General features: G+C 36.2%; 1 long non-coding RNA gene across 1 annotated transcript; it reads right to left on the bottom strand.

Moving 5' to 3' along the window:
- Positions 1–6,748: 6,748 nt before the first annotated feature.
- LOC125176226 (uncharacterized) lies at positions 6,749–26,444 on the bottom strand. Its single transcript, XR_007156178.1, has 3 exons — positions 26,217–26,444; positions 20,493–20,500; positions 6,749–6,759 (listed from the first exon to the last, which is right to left on the bottom strand). It is a non-coding gene; the product is annotated as an uncharacterized LOC125176226 (long non-coding RNA).
- Positions 26,445–26,717: the final 273 nt, after the last annotated feature.

Genomic DNA, 26,717 nt, shown 5'->3' with positions numbered 1-26,717 from the left:
AGTAAAAGATAACATTATCATAATGCTAAAATTATATTCCACATATAGTACGGAAATAATTACTCAGGGGATCCTGAGACAAAAGCATTAAGATAAATATGTCTAATATAATCAAGTAAAGAGAATATAGCAAATAACTGAAGCATAACAAAAATAAACCAAATGGAAATTTTAATATCAGTATACCAGTTGCACCAGTACCAACTATGGCTACTGAGAGCATCAGTGACCTCCAATAAAGGTAAGAACAATATACTCAAGGTAGAGTCCAGAAATTTTTTTTAAATGGAAAATACAGAAACAAAGATGTAAGTAATGAATGGCATATGGTGGACAGATTAATTACACAATGTATCTAGAGGCCCAGAGGAGAAAGATAAAATGAAGTAGAAACAATATTTGAATATTGGAAGAGATATTGGCTGAGACGTGTCAAAACTGATGAAAACATATTAAGTCACTAAGTCAAAAACATTCTGAACACTAAGTGGGACAATTACAAAAGAACATTACATGTGGGCACATACTAGTAAATTTCCTGATAACCAAAATCAGTTTTAAAAAACTGTAAAAATAGAGAAAAAAATAACACACAGTTTTTTTTGTTTGTTTGTTTTGTTTTTTGGTTTTTTTTAATTTTTTTTCAACGTTTATTTATTTTTGGGACAGAGAGAGACAGAGCATGAACAGGGGAGGGGCAGAGAGAGAGGGAGACACAGAATCGGAAACAGGCTCCAGGTTCTGAGCCATCAGCCCAGAGCCTGACGCGGGGCTCGAACTCACGGACCGCGAGATCGTGACCTGGCTGAAGTCGGACGCTTAACCGACTGCGCCACCCAGGCGCCCCAACACACAGTTTTTTTAAGTGCATAAGATTATTAACCAAAACTGACCATTGATAAGCAATTTCTTCACTATCTTGAAAAAGGTGACAGTGTAAGTACTCTTCAATCAGTCATAGATATTCACCATGTAAGGCTTGACATCACCAGTCAAGATGCTGACATTCTCAGAGACAAGTCACGTCACTTAAGAATATCATCTTATTTTCACTTTGCCTCCAGCCAAAGCTTATCCTTTTCACAATTTTGACTATCAAAATCTATTTGGACTATTATACTTCCATTATACTTGAAAGCCTTCTACTTCCTGATGTAAAGGCCTACTGAGAATTCCTATACATTTCTTGAAAAAAAAAAAAAAAATCTTTTTTTACTTCTTACATTTTTTTTTTCCTTTCATCCCACAAGGAGTGACTTAAATAACATCCAAAATGCTATGTGGAATTGACATTTCAGTTGAAGATCAGTGGTGCTAATGGCTGGGAAAAAAATCAGACAAAAGTGGTAACCCAAGTTCCTTAAGCCAACAATATCATGGAAATAGCACTGAACTAAGAATCAGGAAGCTAGGTTCTATTTCTGGCTTTGTTCCTAAGTAACTTTAGGCAAGTTTCTTAGCCTTTCTTGGAACATTTCCTCATCTGTTGAAGGATCTTCTTCAGTACCCTCAAATTCAAGTATTCTAGTACATAATGCAGATCAATACATACCTTTTAGCAAAACATATGTGATATATATAATCTAGGATATCTTCCTCTGAGTTCTTCACTTAAGGTTACAGTCTTAAATTCTAAAAGATACATTTCAAAAAGACAGCAAGCAAGAGATAAGGATAGAAGTCTGTGACCATTCTAGTCTGCAACTATTATTTTCTAACATGGTTGCTTGAACATGTTAATAATATATACCTGCTATTTAATGGTACTTCCTATTAAGTTCCTACGGTCTTTGAAATTTATACCTTCAAGGGCATTCATCGCCTTTTCTTCTCTCCCTCAGATGCTCTACCAACATGGAAATACAGAACATTATTATCTAGGAATTCTTCTAAGAACTTATGTCATTTCTATATTATAGATTTCTGACATTTAATATGTTTAATATGTCTTATTCAAGACATCATATCATTTTTTAAATATCTTCCTGATTAGGCCTTGGCACTGTATTAGTGATATCTAATTATTTAAACGTCAAATTCAAAAATGTCTGCATTTACCAGATATTTCCAGAACTATACCATTACATCGACTGCTTATAATTTATTTGCTTAAATTGAATTGCTTGTAAATTATAATTTCACACAATCTGGGAAAACACAGAAATATCATTTTGAAAGATTTTCCTCAAAGAGACATTCTTTTATGTAACAGTTTCTGTGTGTTTCCTTGACAACATTGTTGCTAAGAATGTCTCTTTGAGGCAATAAGGAATCTGTGGTAAATGACTTATGTCTACTTCAAAAATAGAAGATGTGAATACGCCATGTGTAGTTAAACATGTCACTATAATCATAAAACCAAGTACAGGTCACCAACACACTAGTTAAAGCTGTACTAAATGTTTATTTTTTTAAAAAATGAAATTCAACAAACAGGAACTTTGAAAATTAGATAAAATAATAGAATAAATTCCAGAATAAAGAGATAGACTAATGCCATTGGTGCGTTAAGCATAATTGACGTAGATCCAAATTTTTCAAAATGATGACTAAATTGTCTTAAACTGAACTTGTCATTCACTGTTGAGCTGTGACCTATGCTAGGTGCTTAACTTTAATTGGTAAAGACCCTCTTGTAAAGGAATAACTGAATGAAGAAAGCAGCATCTCCTCTGATTCTGCCTTCATCTCAAACCTAACATAGTAAGACAGGGAGACACTTCAAAAGATGACCTCATCCCTTCTCTGGCCACAGGGTAGGACTAACAACCATCTGTTTTCTAGATAAGTTCTGAAGAAGAATTGTTCTAACTCTGTAACCTAACATTTAATCTAATATATATGGTTGATGCTCCATTTTGAAGTGATGAAAATTTTTAAAAAGCTCAACTTTCCAATTGTGGGAGGAAATGTAGTAATAATATATTTTTTCTTGAGATAACTTTTTAAAGCACATGCATGCTTAATCCACTACAGCCAGATGTTATTATCAAAATGACTACCTTAGCACACTTTCCTACCAGTAGGACTCCTCAGCTGATCCAACAGTTACAATGTACAAAGACCATGACCGCCCATTAGAAAGAACTGATGTGTATTATAAAATGGTATCAGAGAAGATGATACTGGCCTAAAATTACAGCCCTAAAATCACCTTAAAGGGTACATTGGTCAAGAGGATGCAATGACATCACACTTTATTAACTCTTTCCACCCCAAAGAGAGAGAGAGAGATGATGGTAAAATATAAAGAGAAACAACATGGATTTAAATATAGTATAGATCTATCAACTTGAAATGGAGTCAAAACCAAAATGATAAGCAAGAGTCAAAGTAGATTTTCTGTGTCTCAAATCTTGAAGCCAGAAAATACATGCTAGGATCCCTATGAAGAGGAATTTTTTAAACCCTCCACAAAAAAAAAAAAAAAAAAATGGGGTGCTGGATCTCTAACCCTCACCTCCACCCAACCATGAGAGAAGACTGTAAAACATTGCTACAAATGTTGCCAGGAGTTCATGCTATGCTTCAGGCTTAATGTGGCTGAACCAAATCTTTCAATGGCTTTGAACTGCATCTTCATTGGAAAAGAGTCAAAAGAACTGTTCAAGCACACTACAGATTCTCTAAACAACAAGACTGAGTCCAGAAGACCTTCCATCAGCATCCATGAAATTGTGACCAACTTTCGGTTTGAAGGTAGGGTAATATCCCGGTCTCATCATGATTCACGATAGTCACCTCTTTAGCTTATATCCTATGATCTTGATTCACATCTACTAATATGTTGCTTCCTAGTGCCTTTCAAGTGAAACACCAATGAATTTTCTAACTGCTCCCCAACCCTACTATATCATAAGTACTCTATCTTTTCTAAAGTATTACTTTTACTTACTGGTTAATTTAATAGTATTTATTAAACATTTACAATGCAGCAAGAACTCTTTTTACAACTCTATACATACTCATTTAAGTAATAAGGGCCCAAAATCTAGGCGTAGGCATCACAGCATATGTCCTACAGGTAAAGCAGAGTATGATACACAAAAGAATCCTCAGTATTTGCAAGGTGGATATTTGATGGTTTCCATGAGTATTCATTAAACATCTGCCAAGTAACCTATCAGGAAGTGGTCAAACCTATTTCCTTATGTGCATGGATGGACAGACCGAACCAAAACCAGAGACAGGAGAAACACCAATCTTCTACTAAAAGTCTTCACATATTCTTATTCTTTCATCAATAATGAATTAAGCATAGTTCTCATTATTGCTTCAGTCTTTCTTGAAAAATTCTCACAGCAAAGTTATAAGTTCAGGAATCTAAGTTCAGGAATCTCTCTAGGAAATTTTATATATAGATATAGATATATAAGTAGAGTTACACAGATAAAGAGACAATAGAGACAGAGGCTCTCTATATACATATAAATATATCAAATACAGTATAGAATATTTTGTATATATATTTCATATATGAATGGGTGGACCCAAGCTGACTTTAGTTCAAGATGCTCATGGTAAAAACAAATAAACCACCTTACAGCAGACTGATGAAATTAAGGTGATTTTTGTCTGGTTTGCTTCATGTGATAAAATTTGAATTCTACTTGTAAAGCACTTGATTATCTCGATAGCACTCTATAAAAATTCCATAATGGGGTTCAGTCGGTTAAACGTCCAACTCTTGGTTTCAGCTCGGGTCATGATCTCACAGTTTTGTAGGTTTGAGTCCCGTGTGGGGCTCTGCGCTGACTGTGTGGAGCCTGCTTGGGATTTTCTCTCCTCTCTGTCTGCCCCTTCCCCACTCACACTGTCTCTGTCTCTATCAAACTAAATAAATAAACCTTAAAAAAAAATGCATTCCATGATGGAAGGCATTGTATGGCAACATAAAAGAAACCTTTAGTTTTATCTAAGTAACACTTGTGTGTCTTTTGTACTAGTATTCTACATTTTATGCTTTTCTGAAAGATGAAATAATCATTTACTTACGTAGAAAATAAATCATCATCACCAGTTTTATAAGTAATTCTTCAATAAGAACTGTATTATACAGTAATTTGCCCTTCATCATGAACATATATTATTAACTAACATAACTCTTCATAAATACATCTATTTCACAAAGCAAACTTCTTACACAAAAATCACCTTGATGATCTTTTCATCAGTCTGTACTTGATATCAAGGGGAATGACTTTTTCTTCAGTTTAACCATTGTGGATAAGGTGTATTCTGTTACTGTGCCTTATTTTTCCCTTCCGTGGTCTAAAATGATCAGCAGAACCCTGTATTTTATACCTGCATAGCACATTAAATGATACTAAGCATTCAGCAGGTACTCAATAATTGTCTTCATTACACCTGCCATCTACTAAATAATACTAATCAGAAGTCTCCCTTTGTTACTCACTCTACCATCCAGACAAGTGTTTGCTGAGGACACTGTAAGTCACAGGCTATGGAGAGCCACAGATGAACAAAAGAGTCATGGCTTCTACCCTCACTGACTTTGCACATTGGTTCTTAGGAAAAAATATGACCAAAGAAAAACGTGTGATTCATTTCCTTGAATTAGTCCACTCCATCAAAAAGCTAAAATTATAAACTGTTTTTCCATAATACATATACTCTATTCAAAAGCAAAACTACACCATCAGGAATACCAATAGCTCTTATGTTTTAGTTGAAAAGACAAGTAATAATCAAACATTACAATAACTGCCATTTTAGTGCAAAAGTAAGTCTCCTAAGTATTTACATAGACCCTGATAACTTCTTCTGCAGTCCACGCAACAGTGTTTTTAAAATCTTTTGATCACTGGGGCACCTGGGTGGCTCAGTCAATGAAGCACATGACTCTTGATTTTGGCTTAGGTCATGATCTCCCTGTTCATGTATTCAACCCCCACGTCAGGCTCCATGCTTTCACCCGCCGAGCGTGCTTGGGATTCTTTCTCTCTCCCTCTCTCTGCACCTCCCTTGCCCATTCTCACTCGCTCGCTCTCGCTCTCTCTCTCTCTCTCTCTCAAAATAAATAAATGAGATTTTTTTTAAATCTTTTGATCATGACTTATCTCCATTGTCATTAAATTTCAAGAATAACTGTCAAAATGTGCTGAGAGTTATCATGACATCTTAATAAAACATGCCACTGTTTCTCAAGTTTTACAATAATTCCAACACTTTGCCATTGTTGTATCTTCCACCTGAAAATAAAACTTCTTCCCTAATGGAGAAGATTCTTTTGCTTGAAGCTACCAACAGAAACTGAAGGCAAGATACATTAGTTCCATGGCATAGTGTTCAAAATACAATGGAAAGACAAGATCAAAACAGTCTGAATCAGTCACCTCACTGCTGGTAAAGTCAATGACCTGTACAAGCCCCTTGTCAGTGTAGCGGCTGAGGGTACAAACCCTTCCACCCACCCTGAAAGGCACTTGCTCCTGCAAAGTAGCTACAGGGAACCACACAGATTCTAATGCAAAGGTCATGGTCAAAAAGCACAGCAACATTACTAAAATCATGGAAGAGGACAAAGAGAAAGGAAGACATAGATGTTTAAAATTCTACAAACTGGTCTTGCCTAAAAAAATACAAATTGGCCTTTAAAAATAAATTCGGATTTGAATACCTAATGTACGCATTTCCCTTCAAACTTTTGCATCTGAGTGTCCTTCCTAATTATATGTTCATGCACAGCATCAAATTCTTCCAAAGCTTTTTTTTTGTTAACAACCTATGCTGTATTTCCTCTTAATTACTGTTCATGTACCCCTCAGTGTGAGTAATGCCTAAAGCAGATGGCGTCTCTCTTAGGAAGCAAGCATTTGGCCAAATAGTATGACAGAGCCAATTTCTGAAATTTGACAGGTACCCTTCAGAATGGATACATCTCTGTATCACAATTTCTCAGGTATGAGGCACTGCTGAGACCATTTTGTCACATTTCAGTCTGTCCCTCGCCCCCAACCAGCATCATGTTAATACAGAAACATACATCAAGAATTAAGGAATTTTGAACTTTTGGTCACAAAAAAAAAAAATCATATTCATACAATGTTCTATTTATGTCATACATGTTTAACATCAAACTTAATAAAATTCAACATAAGCCAAAGAAACTATTTCTAAGATTCAAATACAAAGAGATGTCAGTTAAACTCTACCCTTCTTTTTTCCATTTTGCAAGCCTTTATCCTTGGAGGGTATATTATATAATCATTTTCCATTATTACTCTTTTCTGTACTACCATGAACTATTTTTTCTTGGGTCAATGCAAAACATTGTTGTTCCTAGTGATTATCTCTTGAGGTAATCATCAACAGCATTAGTCACCATCACCAGTACATATTGGAGGAAAAAGTTAAAAACTAGTTGATACAGTTTGTCATTTTCTAATATGGCAAGCGGAGCAATTGAATGTAATCATGTTGTAACAAGGGGTATATATTGGACAATAGGACATTCTAATGGAATTAAATTTCCATTCTGTAAAGGCAATATATGAGTCGAGTTGGAAAAGATGAATGTTTAGAAACCATAAATAATCCTTTCAAACCATGACAGGCAATTTTCCCTGCACACAAATGGATGATTTTTAAATGAACAGAGTTTCACTTTTTGGCAAGTACTTTACAAAAGATCTAGTTGATACCATCGAAAACTATTCAAGTGAATATAGAAATGGACAACCTAGAAATCCCACCTTAGGAAAATTTTCTCAACCAATGAAAATATTTTTTATCAAGCAAAGCTTTTATATTTCAATTCCCACAATTAATCATTCCCTGTAAGTATACTATCACACCAAAACCTAGCTCATGAAGAGATATACAAAACAGGGATCACAAATATTCAAAGAAGCAATACTTTTGCACACTCTTAATCTCACTCTCTAATATCTCCAGTTCCAATTCAGTAGACAGAGAGGGCAGACATTGTCACCAAGAGGAACCAGAGCTAAACAATGCAGAAGATAAAGATCATTCGTCCTTTACTCGCTCATAACCACTACTCTCCCCCTTTTTCTAGCACACAACTTCACTGTTTTTCTTTGTTCTTCCTTTATTCCAGATGTATTTGTTAAGTACTATGCTGAGGATTTTCCTAAAAAGTGAGGACTCAGGTGAACAACAGCGAACATGGTGTTGGTACCTCTCGTGGAACGTACAGTCTAGCACAGGAGATAGACCTAAACTAATAAGCACCAAAAAAAGTGAAATTATTACCATGATTAAGTGCCACGAAGGGAAGGAAGGTATATGGTGGCATGTTAGCTCGTCGCAGGAGGGCCTGCTGCAGTCAGGGAGGAAAGTAAAGTCTCTCTGAGGCAGTGATCCTTTTGTGCACACATGAACTTGTTAAAAGTGGGCAAATGTGGAAGGATGGGGGTGAAAAGACATGAAGCACCTGACACAGAAGGAACAGTACCCACTGAGGAAGAGGAATCTGCACAGTTTAGTGAGCAAGCAGGCAGAGAGCAGGAGTGGGATCAGGCCTTATTGTGAAGAAGTAGGGTCTGATCATGCAGGGTCTTCAAGTTTACATTAAGGATTTGGATCTTTATCCTAAGAAGAGTGAGAAGTTCTCAAAAGATTTCCAAGCAAGGGGATGGGATTATAATATTTGAAATAAATATTCTCACTACAGTGTGAAAAACAGAATGGGGGAAGGGAAGCACAGAGAGGAGAAAAGTAAGGAGAGGGTCCCACAGAAGCCACTGAAATGGTTGAGGAAAGAAAATGATAGCTTAGAGAGGACAATGGAAGTAATAATGATCCAGAGATAGAGAGATATCTATGGGAAATATTTAAGTGGTAAAACTAACAAAATGTAGGGATGAAATGAACATAGATGTAAGGGGAATAGTATGTTATTAAGGCAACTCTAGGTTTCTGGCCTTGGTAATGTAAAGAATGATAACATTTCATGAGAAAGAAAAAAGGACAGGAGGACTAGGTTTGATGAGGAAGTCAGGGAATAGGGAGGAAGACAACTCAAGGGTTGATTTGGACATGACTTGCAGGTGTCTGTAAGGCAAAGCTGTCAAGAGGACAGTTGGGGACATGAGTCTGGAGTCTAGGAAGGTGTCCGACTAGAACTGCTCATTTGTAAGCCTTCTGCAAACAGATGAGAAATGAGCCTTGTCAGGGTGCCTGGGTGGCTCAGTCGGTTAAGCATCCGACTTCAGCTCAAGTCATGATCTCACGGTTCGCGAGTTTGAGCCCCGTGTCGTGCTCTGTACTGACAGCTCAGAGCCTGGATCCTGCTTCAGAATCTGTGTCTCCTTCTCTCTCTGTCCTTCCCCTGCTTACATTGTCCCTCTCTGTCTCTCAAAAAAAGAAACAAACGCTAAAAAAAAAAAATAAAAATAAATTTAAAAAAATGAGCCTTGAATGTGAATTAGACTACCCAGGGCAAGGGTCCAGGGGGAAAAAAACAGAGTCTATGAACAGCTTTAAGGAAACTCAACATTCAGCGACTTGACAGATAAGAATCAGCCTGCAAAGCTGGCCTCTATCTCTTTGGCTGCCTTCTTGAAATTATATGACTTAAAAGACCAACGAGGAGAATATGGGATCATGGAAGCCAAGGCAAACAAGTTGAAGGAACAGTGAGGATATAATACACACTGAAAGCTAATGACATGTCAGGTAAGGTAAGTATTGACAAATGTCCTCTGGGGAAGGTCAAAACTGAATATGAACATGAGCTACAGTGGTAGAGTAACATGGGACGGGTGGGAGGCCACCCGGAGTACATGGAAGAGTTGATGGGACGTGAACAAGCTGACTCTCAAAAAGCCTGCTGTTAATGGCCTTCCGGACTCAGACCTGGGCCTGGGCCTCACAGCCCTGGTCTTCCTGAAGCTGTACAGGGCTCTCAACAAGTCTCTCTCTTCGTCTTCAGCCAGTGGTTCTCCACCATAACACACTTAGGAGTCAGTCACACCTATTGATTCGGACTCTCCAGCTGTACAAATCTGGTCTTTGTGAATATGCTGCTACAATCAGAAGCCAGTTCTAACCCAGTGTGTCTCAAATTTTAGCCATTCACATACCACTGCCATAATTATTATCAAGTACATGTCCCTCCTGTGCTGTCATTTACTTATATTTCTTTAACTTGGCCCACATGAAGACACAAATTAACCTGCCATTAAAGGAAAATTTATGTTGAGACCATAGATGTAAAACTGTTATTCATCATAAATGGAAGGTTATTATAAATAAAAGAGCGAAAGCAAAATGCTAAGTTCTAGCTAAATACTTCAGTTCATTGAAGACCCTGAACCTGACATATGCCTTAAAATAAATGAACAAAAGGTGAGGGGTCCTAGTTAGTAAGACAGATATTAAAAATATACTTACCCCAAAACCCAGCTGAATGTTTTCATAAGATGTGTGCTTATTCTCTGCACAAGTTCTAAAACTGTGGTGTCTTCAGCCCACAAATTCAGAGATATGAAAAGAAAAGAAAAAAGTGACCTTCTTTCCAAGCTTGCTTTGCACTGTCCTATCTCATACTTGTCATAAGAACTACTTAGAATCTCCTCCCTTCAGAATTACCCATAAAATTTAATATTTGTCACAGCCTGCAGTTAGTTACCCTGAGGAGTCAAACCTAATGAACTTAGCATTTGTAACAGAAAGTGTCAATTCATTCAAGAAACATTTAGTAAGACATGTACTGCCCCAGGGGCTGGGGGTCAGGCATGAAAAGACAAAGTTCCCAAAGTTCCCCAAATAATCAAGTAGTAAAATACCAAGAAGGGAGATGGGCATGTAAACAAATGATAATACAGAGTCAAAAGCACAATAAAGTTTAGAAAAAGGAGTAGTTAACTATTTAACAACCTGGGCTGACAGGAAAGAGGGATGCATGGGCAAGCTGTCATTTACACACATAGCCCAGGCTATCTTTGCTTCTTATGCGCTGAGAAATTTTAACTGTGTCTATGCCTGGAGCTATTGGTTATATTTCTCATCAATTTCTTCTCACTTATTACTTACATGAGATTTATTTTATTAAAGGTTAAAGAATATTTCATATATATCAGTAGTTTAATTTTTTCCTGGCAGGGAGATAGAACTTCCAACCCTCCACAAAGTATGACCTGGCTTAAAAGAGCACTACACCCCTAGTCAGGAAAGCCAACAGCTCTGCTCCAGGCCTGCTTATTATCCATGTAACCTTGGAAAATCACTGTATTTCTGGGCTTCAGTTTCTTCTTTTATAAAACAAGGATAATAAAAGTTGAAATGCTTTGATGTTAAGTGGCCTAGAATTCTATTTTTGTAGCATTCATTGTAAAAGAGAAAAATGCTTAAGTGGGATAATTTAATTAAAAGTAAGTAGATTCTAAATTACAAAATGATTATCAGATAATAATTAACTGATACCAGACATATGACATCCAATATAGCTATCTTGAGGGAAAGAATAAAATCCAAATGTATATCAGGTAATTGGGGGAAATTTGTATTTAATTATGACTAGAGATTTAAAACATATTATTCAATAGTCTTCCCAAAAAGCAACCTACATAAATAATATATGGAATATAATTTCATTAATTATAAAAGGAAATAAATCCTCAAGATTATGTTAGACCAGAGAAGCCAGAAACAAGAGTATATATTATATGATTCCATTTATATGAAATTCTACAACAGGCAAAACTACAGGAGCAGAAAGCAGGCCAACAGTTGCCTGGAACTAAGAGAGAGGCTGACTGGAAAGCAGCATGAAGAAAGGGTGATGTTAATGTTCTACATCTGAATTGTGATGGTGGTTATGCTAGTGTATACATTTATCAAAAGTCAGACCACAAATATACTGACAGCTTTATTGAAGTTATGGATAATAAAATACACTCTTAAAGATAAAAATTAAAAAATGAAGCAAATCTTTATAATTATATTTGATTCAAAACTCATTGAAAAAAGTCCATGAAGCTATCTACCAAACTATTCTACCAAACTATTTACAGTGGTTAAATATGAGAAGCAGTGGGTGGGAAAAGAGGGTTATATACGGCAAAGTTCAACTGATGAGAAGGAAATAAAGGGAAAGTGGGGAAGAGATAAAAGCAGATATTAACATTTTGTTCTGTACACTTGTTTATTGCTTGAATTTTTAAAAGAATTATTGACATCTCATTTAGATAAATAAGACATTTTAAATAACCAAAATTCTGGATTCAAGGAGACAGAATAAGCATCCATATTCCATCAAAGACTCTGCTGAAATAGTATCATAAACATACAAAATGAAAAGCACAATAACAATGCAAAAAATAAGGCATGGTCATCAGCCCAACAAGGATTCCAAAAGATTTGTAAGACAAAGAAAGCAGATTCAATAAGTTGATGGTATAAGGTCCCACTTCAGTCTTAGTGTAAAGGCAAGAGAAGATGGGTATCCCAACTCAAAGACAGTAAAGCAGAGAGAAAGAATTCTTTCTTACTCAACCTATTATTCTATTCAAGCCTTCAGTGTATTGGATGAGGCCCACTCAACTTTGGGGAGGGCCATCTTCTTTACTCAGTCTACAGATTCAAATGTTAATCTCATATGAAAACACTCTCACAGACACATCCAGAAATAATGTTTAACCAAATATTTGAGCACTCTGTCCCAGTCAAGCTGACAATAAAATTAACCATCACACTAAGGAATCTCCAGAAAAAAAAACAAAGACAATAGCGGAGACAAAAATCAGGATGCCTGAGGAAATTTCTGACTCTGATACCACCCTCACAGCCAAAGTAAACAAAGCCTAACTCCTAGCCAGATAAATATAAAACATCCCACTAAAGGTGTCTATTCTCAATTCTTTTATCCAATATATCATGTCTGGATTTCAACAAAAAATTACAAAGCATTCTAAAAGGAAATAAACAAAAAACAAAAGTCTTGAAGAGACACTAAGCATCAGAATCAGATGTGGCAGAGATTTTGGAATTATCAGACGGTGAATTTAAAATAACTGTAATTAATGTGCTAATGGCTCTAGTGAAAAAGTGGACACCATGCAAGAACAGATGGGTAGCATAAAAAGATGGATGGAAACTAAGAAAGAATCAAAAGGAAATGCGAGAATTAAAAAATATTGTTAACAGGAAGAAAGAATGTCTTTGATTCAGTTCATTAGTAGACTGGACACAAGTAAGGAAAAAATCAGGGTACTTGAAGATATGTCAGTAGAAACTACCAAACTTAAATGCAAAGACAAACAAGAATAAAAGGATGAAATATAATTACAAAAGGTATAATATATGCATAATAAGAATTCCAAGGGTGCTTGGGTAGCTCATTCTGTTGAGCTTCTGACTCTTGATTTTGGCTCGGATCATGATCCCATAGTCATGGGATCAAGCCCTGCATCGGGTTCTGTGCTTAGTGTGGATCCTGATTGAGATTCTTTCTCTCCCTCTCCCTCCAACCCTCCTCTGCTAGTATTTATGCACACACATGCACTCTCTCTCTAAAAAAAAAAAAAAGAAAAAAGAAAAAAAGAATTCAAGAAGGAAAAGAAGAAAAGTAATAGAAAAAAAGTTTGAAGGGGTGTCTGGGTGGTTCAGTTGGTTAAGCATCCAACTTCGGCGCAGGTCACGATCTCAAAATGAATGGATTCAAGCCCCACACTGGGCTCTGTTGCTAACAGCTTGGAGCCTGGAACTGCTTCGGATTCTGTGTCTCCCTCTCTCTCTGCCCCTTTCCCACTCACTCTCTCTCTCTCTCTCAAAATAATAAACATTAAAAAAAATTTTTTTTAAGAAAAAGCATTTGAAGTAGTAAGGTTAAGAATTTTCCAAAATTAATGACAGGCACCAATCTACAAACACAGCAGAATAAATACCAAAAAAACTTATACCTAGATATATTCAAATTGCAAAAGATCAAAAATGAAAAGAAAATCTTGAAGAAAAAAAATCAGAAAAAAAATCCTAAGAAAATAAAAACTATATAGAGGAGTCATGACTCCAAAGTGTATCAAGCTAAAATGTACATAACTATGAGAAAATGCTGAATTGTAAGAGAACATACTCCATTTGACCTTGATGGTACCTTCCTCAAGTGCCATGTGGTCATTAGACCCACAGACAAGGACACGGAAACTTACATTAATAAGGCCATAATGATCTTTATTGGGTTTCAGAACAAGAATTAACCTACGGAAATTAACAAGATTAATTATGGTGACAAAATAAGTTGTAAATGTTTTCAATTTGAAAAATGTAAAAACAGAGGTATGGCCTTCAAAAGTTGAGCGATAGAAAAAACAATAAGAAAAGTTAGCAGCTCTAAAACAACCATGTTACAGAGCAAGGACTCAAAGGAGACTGTAAAACGGATGTAAAGTGTGTGTGTGTGTGTGTGTGTGCGCGCACACACATGAATACATAAATATGCAAAATATTTTATATGAGTACGAATGGAAGTTAGAAAGGGAACCAGTAAAACTTTTTAAAATATATTAATTTTTGTCAGTCAGAGAAGGACAGATATCACATGTTTTCACTCATGTGTGGATCTTGAGAACCTTAACAGAAGACCATGGGGAAGTGAAAGGTACAAAAATAGTTACAGAGAGGGAGGGAGGCAAACCGTAAGACACTCTTAAATACAGACAGCAAACTGAGGGTGGATGGTGGGTGGGTGGGGAAGAATGGAAAATGGGTGATGGGCATTGAGGAGGGCAGCTGCTGGGATGAGCACTGGGTGTTGTATATAAGCAATGAACCACGGGAATCTACCCAAAAAACCAAGAACACACTTTACACACTGTGTGTTTGCCAATTTGACAATAAATTATATTAAAAATATATATACTATTTTTTTAATATTACATTAATTTTTAAATATTACAAAAGAATGGCTAAAGATGATACTAAAGATGGACTATTACACAGTCATTAAAAAAGGAGCTCTTGCCATTTGCAACATGGATTGACCTAGAGGGTATAACGCTAAGTGAAATAAATCAGACAGAGAAAGACAAATACCAGAGTATTTCACACATTTGTGAAATTTAAGAAACAAAAGAACAAAAAAAAAAAAAAAGAGAGAGAGAGAAATAGAGAGAGAGTAAGAGAGAGAAACAAAAGACCAGATTCTTAAAAATATGGAAAACAAACTGATAGTTGCCAGAAGGGAGATGGGTGGGGGGATGGGTGAAATAGATAAAGGGGATTAAGAGTATACTTATCATGATGAGGACTAACTAATATACAGGTTGTTGAATCTGAATTATATTGCACACTGGAAAGTAATAATACTGTATGTTAATTACATTGCCATAAAAAATTGTTTTCAAGTAATGCATTTCGGGGCACCTGGGTGGCTCAGTCAGTTAAGCATCTGACTTCAGCTCAGGTCATGATCTCACAGTTCGTAAGTTCGAACCCCACATTGGGCTCTGTGCTGACAGCCCAGAGCCTGGAACTTGCTTCGGATTCTGTGTCTCCTCCTCTCTCTGCCCCTCCCCTGCTCACACTCTGTCTCCCTCTGTCTCTCAATAAATAAACGTTTAAAAAAATTTTTTTTAAGAAAAATTAATGTATTTCACATGCATTTCAAAACTATTTTTGCGATATAATTTATATATTATGAAATGCTCAAATCTTAAGCATATAATTTAATCAAATCAAACTATCTAGACACTTTCCATTTCCATTATCCTAAAAAATTAAATTAAAAATATTAAAATTCAGAAAAAAATAGGAGAGAGAAGAGGCACAGAGCTAGGAGTTGGGCAAAGAGATAAATTCTCATTTTCAGGAATGTAGGTAAGGTATGTAGCCACTCTCTAATGTTCATTAAATCAAAATATAAAAAAAGAAGCATATTATTTAGAATTATAGAGGTAATAATCAGAAGAACTCAAAACAGAAACAAATAAGTAAGTTGCCTCTGGTGAGTAGGAGTTGGAACAGGATGGAGTGAGCACAATAAACTTACTATAAACTATTGTCATTAAAATTTTTTTTAACCTAGACATATATGCTCTGATAAAAATACAACTTTAATGACTTTAAAAAGAAAGTTTAAAAATTTTTAAACCTTTAATATTTTAAGAGTCTTTTCATGAGGACCCCAGTAAAGGTGTCTTCAAATGGGTCTCATTCATCTAAGAGCAGGACAGAATCCTACCAGAAAGGGTGATGCCTCTAGGTAGTTGGTCTTTTTACTAGAACTTCAAATACCCAAAGAAGATAAAATAAACCTGACATATCCCTTAGCACAGTGTGCTCACTACTGAGAAAGCAAACTGCCTATAAAGTAGTGAGAGATGTCCCATGGTGAAAACACTTCTCAACAAAGGACACTAAGAGAGAAAGATTAACACTGGATTTTGCCCATTAGGATGAATAAAACAAAGAAAGAAACAAGAAACCTGGAGATACTCAGTGTAAAGATTGTACTGTGGATTGTGCTACAACTGAAGTACATATTTGGGCATCAAGAAGAAAAAATACAATCATCTTGCTTTATTTCCCCAAAACCTGAAGAAGGTTACACATTTATAATTATCAGTGAGTTGTGGTAAGGACACTAGTTCAACTACTTTTGATGGAGTTCAGGTGGGTCAAGGGGAGACGGAAAAAAAAAAAAAAAGAATTTAGAGATCAAAGACCCAGATTTAAGCCTATCCATGCTTTACAACTTTGGGTCACTGGCCAAATAATGTACTTTTCTGAAACTTGTTTCCTCTTCTATCTGTATCTCCATTTCTAGTTCTATTAGGGATAATACACGGTAACAATAACAAGAGCAACAGTAAGGACAAAAAGAACCATCTCAACATAACTGCTGGGTTTATTCTAAAAATAATATGGTATGATGGTTAACTCTGTATGTCAACCTGACCAGCCACAGGGTGTCCAGATTAAACATTATTTCTGGGTGAGTCTGCAAGGGTGTTTCCAGGTGAGATGAGATTACCTTTGAAATTGGGGGACTCACTAAAGTCTTATGATGGTGGGCATTATCCTTTGAGGGCCTGAAGAGAACACAAGGCAGAGAAAGAAGGAATTTACCTTTTTCACCCCCTGCCTCACTGACTGAACTGGAACACATCACCCCATCTTCTCCAGACCTCAACTGGGATTTACACCATCAACTCCCTTCATTCCCAGGCCTTTGGATTCATTACACAACTAGCTTTCCTGGATCTCTAACTCGCAGATGGCAGACATTGGGACTTCTCAGTCCAGTGAATAGAACTCTTGCCTATAATCTGCTGCTTATATCCACAGGGTATTATTACAAAGAAACATAAATAAAATTACTAATCCATCACTATAGCTTAGAAATACAGTTGACAAAATAGTTTCGCATATATCTGGAGGAAATGATAATTTTAGGGGTGGGTAGGCAATTTTGATTAAAAGAGAAATCTATTGCATAGAAGGAAAAAAACAGATGAGCTTGTGAAATGAGTTTTTAACATGCAGTAACAGGTTTTATAGGCTAAAAGTTATAACAAACATTTTTGGTTCATATTTATTTAGCAGAAATAAAATGTTGTCGATTATTTTTAGAAAATATGTGCCATTCAACAGGGCACTGGGGACACAAACAAGATAGAGAAATAGGCTGTATGCAGAGGGTTTATATTCCTGTGACCTTGAGCATTAGGTGAGATAAGAATACCATGTTAAGTTTAACTAATTAGGGCAGAAGCTCCAGTGTAGTGGCTAGGATAGGCAAAGTTATTCAGCAGGAATAAATCCCACAGTGTCAATGGTGTAAGATACTAAAGACTTATTTCTCATATAAAGTCTGCCTTTGTTCCAGGTGAATTTCCAAGGTTACATCTTCACTACGGCCTGTGAGCAATCAGGATGCTTTTATCCTTGGTCTCCATGATCAACATGACAGAGAGAGATAGAGACCCTGGCTTTGGTAAATCAATGCCTTGGCCCAACCAGTGACTCACATCATACCCATTCATAACCCATTTGCCATGATTCATCACATGGCCCAGCCCAACCTAAAGCTGAGAAGGCCACTTTCCAAAGAATCTGGAAGGACAGAAGAAACAGATATTTATGAACACTACTAAAGCTTGGATGAACAGGGACCCTTATCCACTGCTCTGCTTATAGTTTATGCTCTCCCCTTAATGATATTATTATGTAAATGAAGTAAACAGAAATAAGCAGAAAAGCATGAGTTCTAACTAGCTAAACTGGGGAAGAGGATGTAGGGAAGAATCTAGATTTGAGAACCCAATGGATTTAGGGAATCTTGAATAATATATATTGTTCTTTCATTAATATGACTATGACCAATGTAGATAAATCAAATTTTCCTGAACGCCTGCTGTATCTCCTCTTTATTACTACCTTGATAAAGGTAAATTCATTCATGAGTTGCTGACAGCCAAGGAAGCTTATGCTCTGAGTGCTCACTCAGCACCTTGCTTCTACCAAGGAGGATCTACCCACCCACAGGGAATAAGAAGCCACCACTGAAGAGGAAAAAAAAGTAAACAAGGACAAAATGGGAACTTGAAATGGAGAACGATGCCACTTTGGACAAGCAAAATTTGAAGGCAAAAGAATTAAAGAGACAAGGAAGAAGAGAAGAAGAAGAAGGGGAAGAAGGAGGAGGAGGAGGAGAATTTACAAGAGTTCATGGAATTTTTCCAACTGCAATAGTTTCTGTGTCTTACCAGTTGCCTCTAAGACTCCATGGATGGCAGTGCAGGGAATAAATACAAATACAATTTAGGTAACTACACTTGGTTTGTGTTTGTCTATTTTGAGACATATGGGTAGAAGTTTGCCTCTGTTTGTATGGCTGACAAAGGAGAGAATTCAGGATTTGTGGGAGGCATTTTCTTTGCTGTTTGTCAATGTACATTTATGTGCAGGTAGCTTTTATGGTAGCTTATGACTCAAGGTCATTTATTTTTACTGACATTAGAAGCATTTTAAGCTATAGGAATATACCAAAAAGGTTACAGATTACATCACTAAATTTCCTTCTGACTCCTAAGACATGTGTGCTCCCTTTAGGCTTGGTTTTCAATATCTTTTGCAAAGGCAAAAATTCCTTTTTTAAAAAGTCCTTTTTTTTTTTTCTTTAAAGCCACGTTCGTAGAAGTTAAATTTTTCAGGAACAGAGGACTATTTCCTTCACGTTTAGAAAGCCATTCTTTGGCCCTCAGGGACCTTTCTGTTGCTGGGTATGGAAGGATTAACAAAACTTGCCATGAGGGAGAGCAACCTAATGAAACCTGAAAAATCCTCATAGTCACAGCACTGCAGAACCCATCTCCTTCCTTTTCTTTTCATTCAGTAGGGAAGCAGAAGTTACAAATTTATTCCTTTTGCATTCTACTTTCTACCTGCTTTATAATTAAGGAAGTTATCTGGCCTCCATTAGGCCTCAATTTCCTTACCAGTGAATTAAGACCAACAAGTAAGATATTCCCTGTGGATCCTTACTGTGGCAAAAATCTGTAATTCCATGACATGGGACCTGCCTAAAGAAGCATGTGGATCAATTGCCAACAGCTCCTTTTTCCCATAAGTCAGTATCAACTACCACTTCAAAATGAGATCCTTGGATTCCTGGTGTGATAATGGTGGTCTTGGGGGATCTAGGGACACATGATGCTCTTGGGAAGTCCAGTGCATGAGTTTAGTAAATGACATCTAGACTTTCCCATAAAAAAGTACAAAGAGAGTACTGGAAAGCCAGGGGCCTATGGGCACCTGAACTGAAGAAGGGCCAAGGCCTTTGGACCTTTAGAGCATATGACACTTCAAAGAACCCTCAATCCTCTCATCCTTCTGAAGGCAACACTCAGACCACACCTAGCCTCACATGGAGGCAAAAGTTGAGACCCCTATCACATCTACTGCGCTAGGCAGTGATTTCCTCATCCTACTTTTTAAATTATTTTTACAACCATCAAACATGATCTTCTAAGGGCTTCTCTACCTATTTATCCCCCTACTTAGACCATCTCAGGGAATATGGATACGTCATGCCATACCACAACTCAAAAAAACTTTAAAAGCACATAATTATTATTTTAAGTCAGCCTCTCTTCATGCATAAGACCTCTCTGAAACCTCAAGCAGGTTATGACTCTCAAAGAACTGCTGTTTCTAAGAAACTCCAAATCTCCTAATATATTCAGCAAGAGTTCATTAACAAGTAAAATCAAGGCCTGACAGATTATTGCCTTTATACAAATGACCTTATTAACCAGCACAGTTAACTATATATTTGGTAGGCACTGAGCATTTCCTTAAGGAAGCGTCCGTCTACATAACCTGATGATCTAAATTAATAGATTCTTACTAAACTGCTTACATGTTATTACTGGTAAATCTCATTAGCCAGTCAATGAACATGTTAAATTATCAAAACGAACAGCCTGAACTAAGCATAATAATTATATGTTGCAGAGATGCTCTCTTTATTATAACTGGATATTTTCACATAATAGAAATACTTTTGATCCTATGCCTTGCTAATCTGTAACAAATTGCTTCTTTATTCTCTGTGTTGAATTTCCTCATCAAATTCCATAAGATGCTTTCCAGATAGCTTTATTTTTGCTTTGTTATTGCTTAAAAAGACCTATCAGTATTAACTTGGGCATTTAGTTACTTCATTCATTCAGCCAACATTTGTCAGGATCTTCTTTGAGCTGATGTCTGGGTGGCTATTCCCTCAACAACTCTAATTGCCTCCTCTAACTTGTCCACCCAAAGTAACTTTATATCTTCCAAACTATTTTCCACACTGAAGCCTGAGCCTGTGGCTTCCCAGTGCTCTTAAGACAAAGACCAGAAATCTTATCTTGCCCACATGCCTTTCATGGTCTAGCCTCTACCTATAATTTCAGCAATATTCAGAACTGTGTTTTCCTTCACTCTTTGTACCTCAATCACAGCCATGTCATTTCAAATCCTCACATTTGCCAAGGGTCCTCTGGCCCCTCGTTATCTGCTCTGCCTAAAACACCCTTCCAACACGTTTCTGAATCAACTCCTGATCATCTTTCAAATCTCAGATCAAGTACCATTTCATTAGCAAACTCAGCTGACCTATCTGAGTGGGTTGATTATCCCTTGTATCTGCTCTCAATGCTCCCTCCCTTCGTCTAAAGTTGGTCACTCTCAGAATGCTAAATTTCTTTCTGAGATAATTTAATGTCTGTCTCCCCTACTAGACTCAAAACTCCAGGAAGTCGGGATCACCATTTTATCTCCATTAAGAAAACACACTGATTGACACATAATTGGCTTACAATAAATACCTATTGAATAAATAAAGAATAAATACAAAAATGTTTGAAATGTTAAACTTCTATATTATTTTAAAAAAAGAAAAAGAAAAAACAAAGCTTTGCACAAAATAGCAGTCTGGCTGTGATAAAAATCTATCATGTGTGGCTGCCCAAGGACTTCTAACCATCCTCCATTTTGATAGTTCTCCATATTGTTGACCCTCACCTTTGCCAGGTTGAATCTAAAATCGGTATTTCCCAACATTTCTTTCTTTCAGCATGTAGACTTCTGGCTAGTTTCCATCAAACAGATACACCAATGGAAGAATTGGGAAGGCAGATTTGAAGATCATGAAGCTGCTGGGCTCTTCTGGCAACAGCAGTTATTAAGGCATTTGATATTCTACAGTATCCATAGTTGGTGCTCTGAAACTGGGTCCTGGCTTTGTTGATTTGGGGACAACGGTAGGATGGTTGGTAGAACCAACAGTAGGATTTCTACAATACTGGGCTCAGAGCAAGCGGGGCATTTTTCTTAACTTGATCACTTCTGTCTATTTGGCCTTCACTGAAGATGGTTTGCTAGCACTTCCAGAAACTAAAGAAGCTAATTAATTTCCTTCCACCTTCAGCTAGCTAGAATAAATTATTCTGTCTGCCCAGAAACCCTAAACTGATACCCTTGAAGAAAATATTTGCAATGTGTGCACAGCAAACCAAAAAAATTTCCATAGAAGGAACTCCCACAAATCAAATTTATCAACAACCCACAAGAATACAAGTGCACGATTCACAGAAGCACATCAGCCAATAAACATATGAAAACATACTCAATCTTATATATTATCAGAGAAATACAAATTAAAACAGTAATGGAATATTGTTTTTTATTTATGAGACTGACAAGTATGTAAAAGATGGAAATATCCAACATAAACAAGGACACAGAGAAATGGGTGATATCATTAATGATTAGAAAGGAGAGAGGTTTATAGTCATATATTTAGGCATTATCATCAAGGTATAAATAAGACAAAGACACACTATCATCAGTATTAATCAAAATTGTTTCAGAAATCCTGGACAATGTGACAAGACTAGAAAAAGAGTAAGAAGTGTCAAAATTGGACACAATTTCAATATGCTTCACTTGCATATGATAAAATCTTATACCTGGAAAAGCCAAGACAAGCAAGTATTATCCTTAGTAAGAATTTAATGAGATAGCCATTTATAAGGTAAATAGGCACCACAAAAAAATCTACCTTTGCTATATTTCAGAAATAACCAGAAATTATAATACCGTACATACAAAAGCATTAGATACCATATCTAAAGGCATTAGAAGTCACAATAATACATAGAAAAGATATAAGAAAAAATATACAAGGCCTCATGAAAAACAAACTCTAAAATGTACTGATAGATGTTAAAAGAAAATTTAGATAAATAACTCAGAGGCAAAGACATGTTTTAGGATGTTTATTTTATCAGTGTTTGCAGCAACAAAAAACAAGATTAGAAACAACAGTCCTCCTATAGGAAATATGATTTAATTACCATTGTGATATATCAACAAAATGCACTTCCCAAAAAAGAAAAAATGTTAAAAAGAATGGGATAGAAAGTCAGAAACAGTAAAGTGGGAGTTACTAGGGGATGCAGTGTGGGAGAAATGCAAAGAGAGTGGTCAAAGTGTAAAAATTTCCAGTTATAAGGTGAATAAGCTCTAGGGATCCATTGTATACCATAGCAATTTTAGGTAATAATACTGTATTGTATACTTGAAAGTTGCTAATTGAGTAGATCTTCAATGTTCTCACTACAAAAAAAAAGAAATGGCAATTTTGTGATGTGATAAAGGTGTTAGCCAACACTACCAATGGCAATCACTTTGCAATATGTGTATCAAATCAACATGTTATACACCTTAAGTGTACACAATGTTATATGTCAATATCTCAATAAAGCTTGGGGGGATCTTTTCAAAAAGAATGAGGCAGTTCTCTAATTACTGACATGAAAAGACTCCAGCCAAATTTTTCTTATTTTTTTAAGATGTAGAACAATGTGTGTGATTCAGTTTTCTGTTTAAAAAAAAAAAAAAAAAAAAAAAATGCATGTCTGATTTCAGTATCATTGATTGCTGCTCTAACCTTTATTATTTCCCTTCTTCTGCTGCTTTGGGGCTTTATTTGCTCTTCTTTTTCCAGCTCCTTTAGGTGTAAGGTTAGGTTGCCTATTTGAGACATTTCTTCCTTCTTTAGGAAGGCTTGGATTGCTATATACTTGCCTCTTATGGGTGCCTTTGCAGCTTCCCAAAGGTTTTGGACTGTTACATTTTCACATTCATTGGCTTCCTTGTACTTTTTTATTTCCTCTTTAATTTCTCACTTAACCTATTCATTCTTTAGTGGGATGTTCTTTAACTTCCAAGTATCTGTAATCTTTCCAGATTTTTTCTTGAGGTTGATTTCAAGTTTCATAGCATTGTGGTCTATAAATGTGCATGGTATGATCTTGATCTTTTTCTGCTTTTGAGGGCTGATTTTTGACCCAGCATGTGATCTATTCTGGAGAATATTCCATGTGAACCTGAGATGAATGTGTATTCTGCTGCTTTAGGATAAAATGTTTTGAATATATCTGTTAAGTCCATCCAGTCCGGTGTGTCATTGAAAGCCATTGTTTCCTTGTTGATTTTCTGCTTAGATGATCTGTCCATTGCTGTTAAGTCAGGCCCCTACTATTATTGCATTATTATCAATGAGTTTCTTTATATTTGTTATTGATTGATATATCTGGGTGCTTCCAATCTGAGGATATAAATATTTACAATTTATTGATAGATAGCCCCCTTAATTATGATATAATGTCCTTCTTCATCTCTTATTACAGTCTTTGTTTTAAAATCTAGTTTGTCTGGGGCACCTGGGTGGCTCAGTTACTTGAGAGTCCGACTTCAGCTCAGGTCATAATCTCACAGTTTGTGAGTTTGAGCCCCGTGTCAGGCTCTGTGCTGACAGCTCAGAGCCTGGAGCGTGCTTCAGATTCTGTGTCTTCCTCTCTCTCTCTGCCCCTTCCGTGCTCACACTCTATCAATCTCTCTCTCAAAATATAAATAAACATTAAAAAAATAATAAAAATAAAATAAATAAAATAAAATAAAAAAAAAATCTAGTTTGTTTGATATAAGTATGGCTACTCCAGCTTTCTTTCCACATACATTAGTGTGCTGGATGGTTCTCCATCCCCTCACTTTCAATCTGCAGATGCCTGTAGGTCTAAAATGAGTCTCTTGTAGGTGGCATATAAATGGATCTTGTTTTTTATCCATTCTGATACTCTATATCTTTTTATTGGAGCATTTAGTCCATTTACAATGAGTGATTATTGAAAGACATGAATTTAGTGCCATTGTTATTACCTGTAGAGTTGGTGATTCTGGTGATGTTCTCTGGTCCTTTCTGGTCTTTGCTGCCTTGGGTCTTTTTTGGTTTTGCTTTTTCTCCCCTCCCTCTTAAAATTTCTTTTAAGGCAGGACTGGTTTAGTGGACAGTTTCTGTTTGTCTGGGAAACTCTTTATCTCTCCTTCTATTCTGAATGACAGCCTTGCTGGATAGAGTATTCTGGTCTGCATATTTTTCCCATTCAGCACATTGAATATTTCCTGCCACTCCTTTCTGGCCTGCCAAGTTTCTGTGGACAGATCTGCTGCAAACCTGATCTGTCTTCCCTTGTAGGTTAAGGACGTTTTCCCCCCTTACTCCTTGACAGTAGAACAGATCAATGAAACTAGGAACGGGTTCTTTGAAAGAAGGAACAAAATTGATAAACCCCTAACCCCTTCCCTTTCCAAAAAGAAAAAGGAAAGGACCAAAATAAATGAAATCATGAATGAAGGAGGAGTGATCACAACTAACACCACAGAAATACAAACAATAATAAGAGATTATGAGCAATTATACACCAACAAAATGGGAAATCTGGAAGAAATGGATAAATTCCTAGAAACACATAAACAACCAAAACTGAAACAGAAAGAAATAGAAAATCTGAACAGACCTATAACCAGTAAAGAAATTGAATCAGGAATCAAAAATCTCCCAACAAACACAAGTCCAGCGCTGGATGGCTTTCCTGGGGAATTCTACAAAACATTTAAAGAAGAATTAATACCCATTCTTTTGAAGCTGTTCCAAAAAAAAGAAATGAAAGGAAAACCCAAACTCATTCTATGAAGCCACCATTTCCTTGATTCCAAAACCAAACAAAGACCCCACTAAAAATAACTACATATAGACTAATTTCCTTGATGAACATGGATGCAAAACTTCTCAACAAGATACTCGCAAATCAAATCCAACAATAAATTAGAAGAATTATTCACCATGATCAAATGGGATTTAGTCCTGGGCTACAGGGCTGGTTCAATATCCACAAATCAATCAACAAGATACACCACATTAGTAAAAGAAAGAATAAGAATCACATAATCCTCTCAATAAATTCATAAAAAGCATTTGACAAAATACATTATCCTTTCTTGATAAAAACCCTCAAAAAAGTTGGTATAGAAGGAGCATATCTCAACATCCTAGAGGCCATATATAAAAGACCCACAGCTAATATCTTCAATGGGGAAAAGCTGAGAGCTTTCCCCCTAATATCAGGAACATGACAGAAATGTTCACTCTCACCACTGGTGTTAAACATAGTACCGGAAATCCTAGCCTCAGCAATTATACAATAAAAAGAAATAAAAGGCATACAAATTGGCAAGGAAGAAGTCAAACCTTTACTCTTAACAGATTACATGATACTCTACATGGAAAACCCAAAAGACTCCCAAAAAAACCCAAAAAACTGCTAGGATTGGTACATCAATTCAGCAAAGTTGCAGGATATAAAATCAACATACAGACATCGGTTGCATTTCCATACACCAATAATGAACCAGAAGAAAGAGAAATCAAGGAATCGATCCCATTTACAAGTGCACCAAAAACCATGAGATACCTAGGAAAAAACCTAATCAAAGAAGTAGAAGATATGTACACTGAAAACTATAGAAAGCTTATGAAAGAAACTGAAAAAGACACAAAGAAATGGAAACACATTTCATGCTTATGGATTGATAGAACAAATATTGTTAAAATGTCAATACTACCCAAAGCAATCAGCATATCCAATGCAATCCCTATACAAAATAAAAGCAGTTTTTATACAGCTAGAACAAACAATTCTAAAATTTCTATGGAACCAGAAAAGCCCCGACTAACCAAAGTAAGTTTGAAAAAGAAAACCAAAGCTGGAGGCATCGTAATTCCGGACTTCAAGCTGTATTACAACGCTGTAATCATCAAGGCAGTATGGTACTGGCACAAAAACAGACACATACATCAAAGGAACAGAATAGAGAACCCAGAAATAGACCCACAAACA

This window comes from Prionailurus viverrinus, chromosome A1 (genome assembly GCF_022837055.1).
Source record: "Prionailurus viverrinus isolate Anna chromosome A1, UM_Priviv_1.0, whole genome shotgun sequence".
NCBI classification, from domain to species: domain Eukaryota; kingdom Metazoa; phylum Chordata; class Mammalia; order Carnivora; family Felidae; genus Prionailurus; species Prionailurus viverrinus.
The sequence above is the reverse complement of the archived record's forward strand: the minus strand, read 5'-3'. Positions and strand labels throughout refer to the sequence as shown.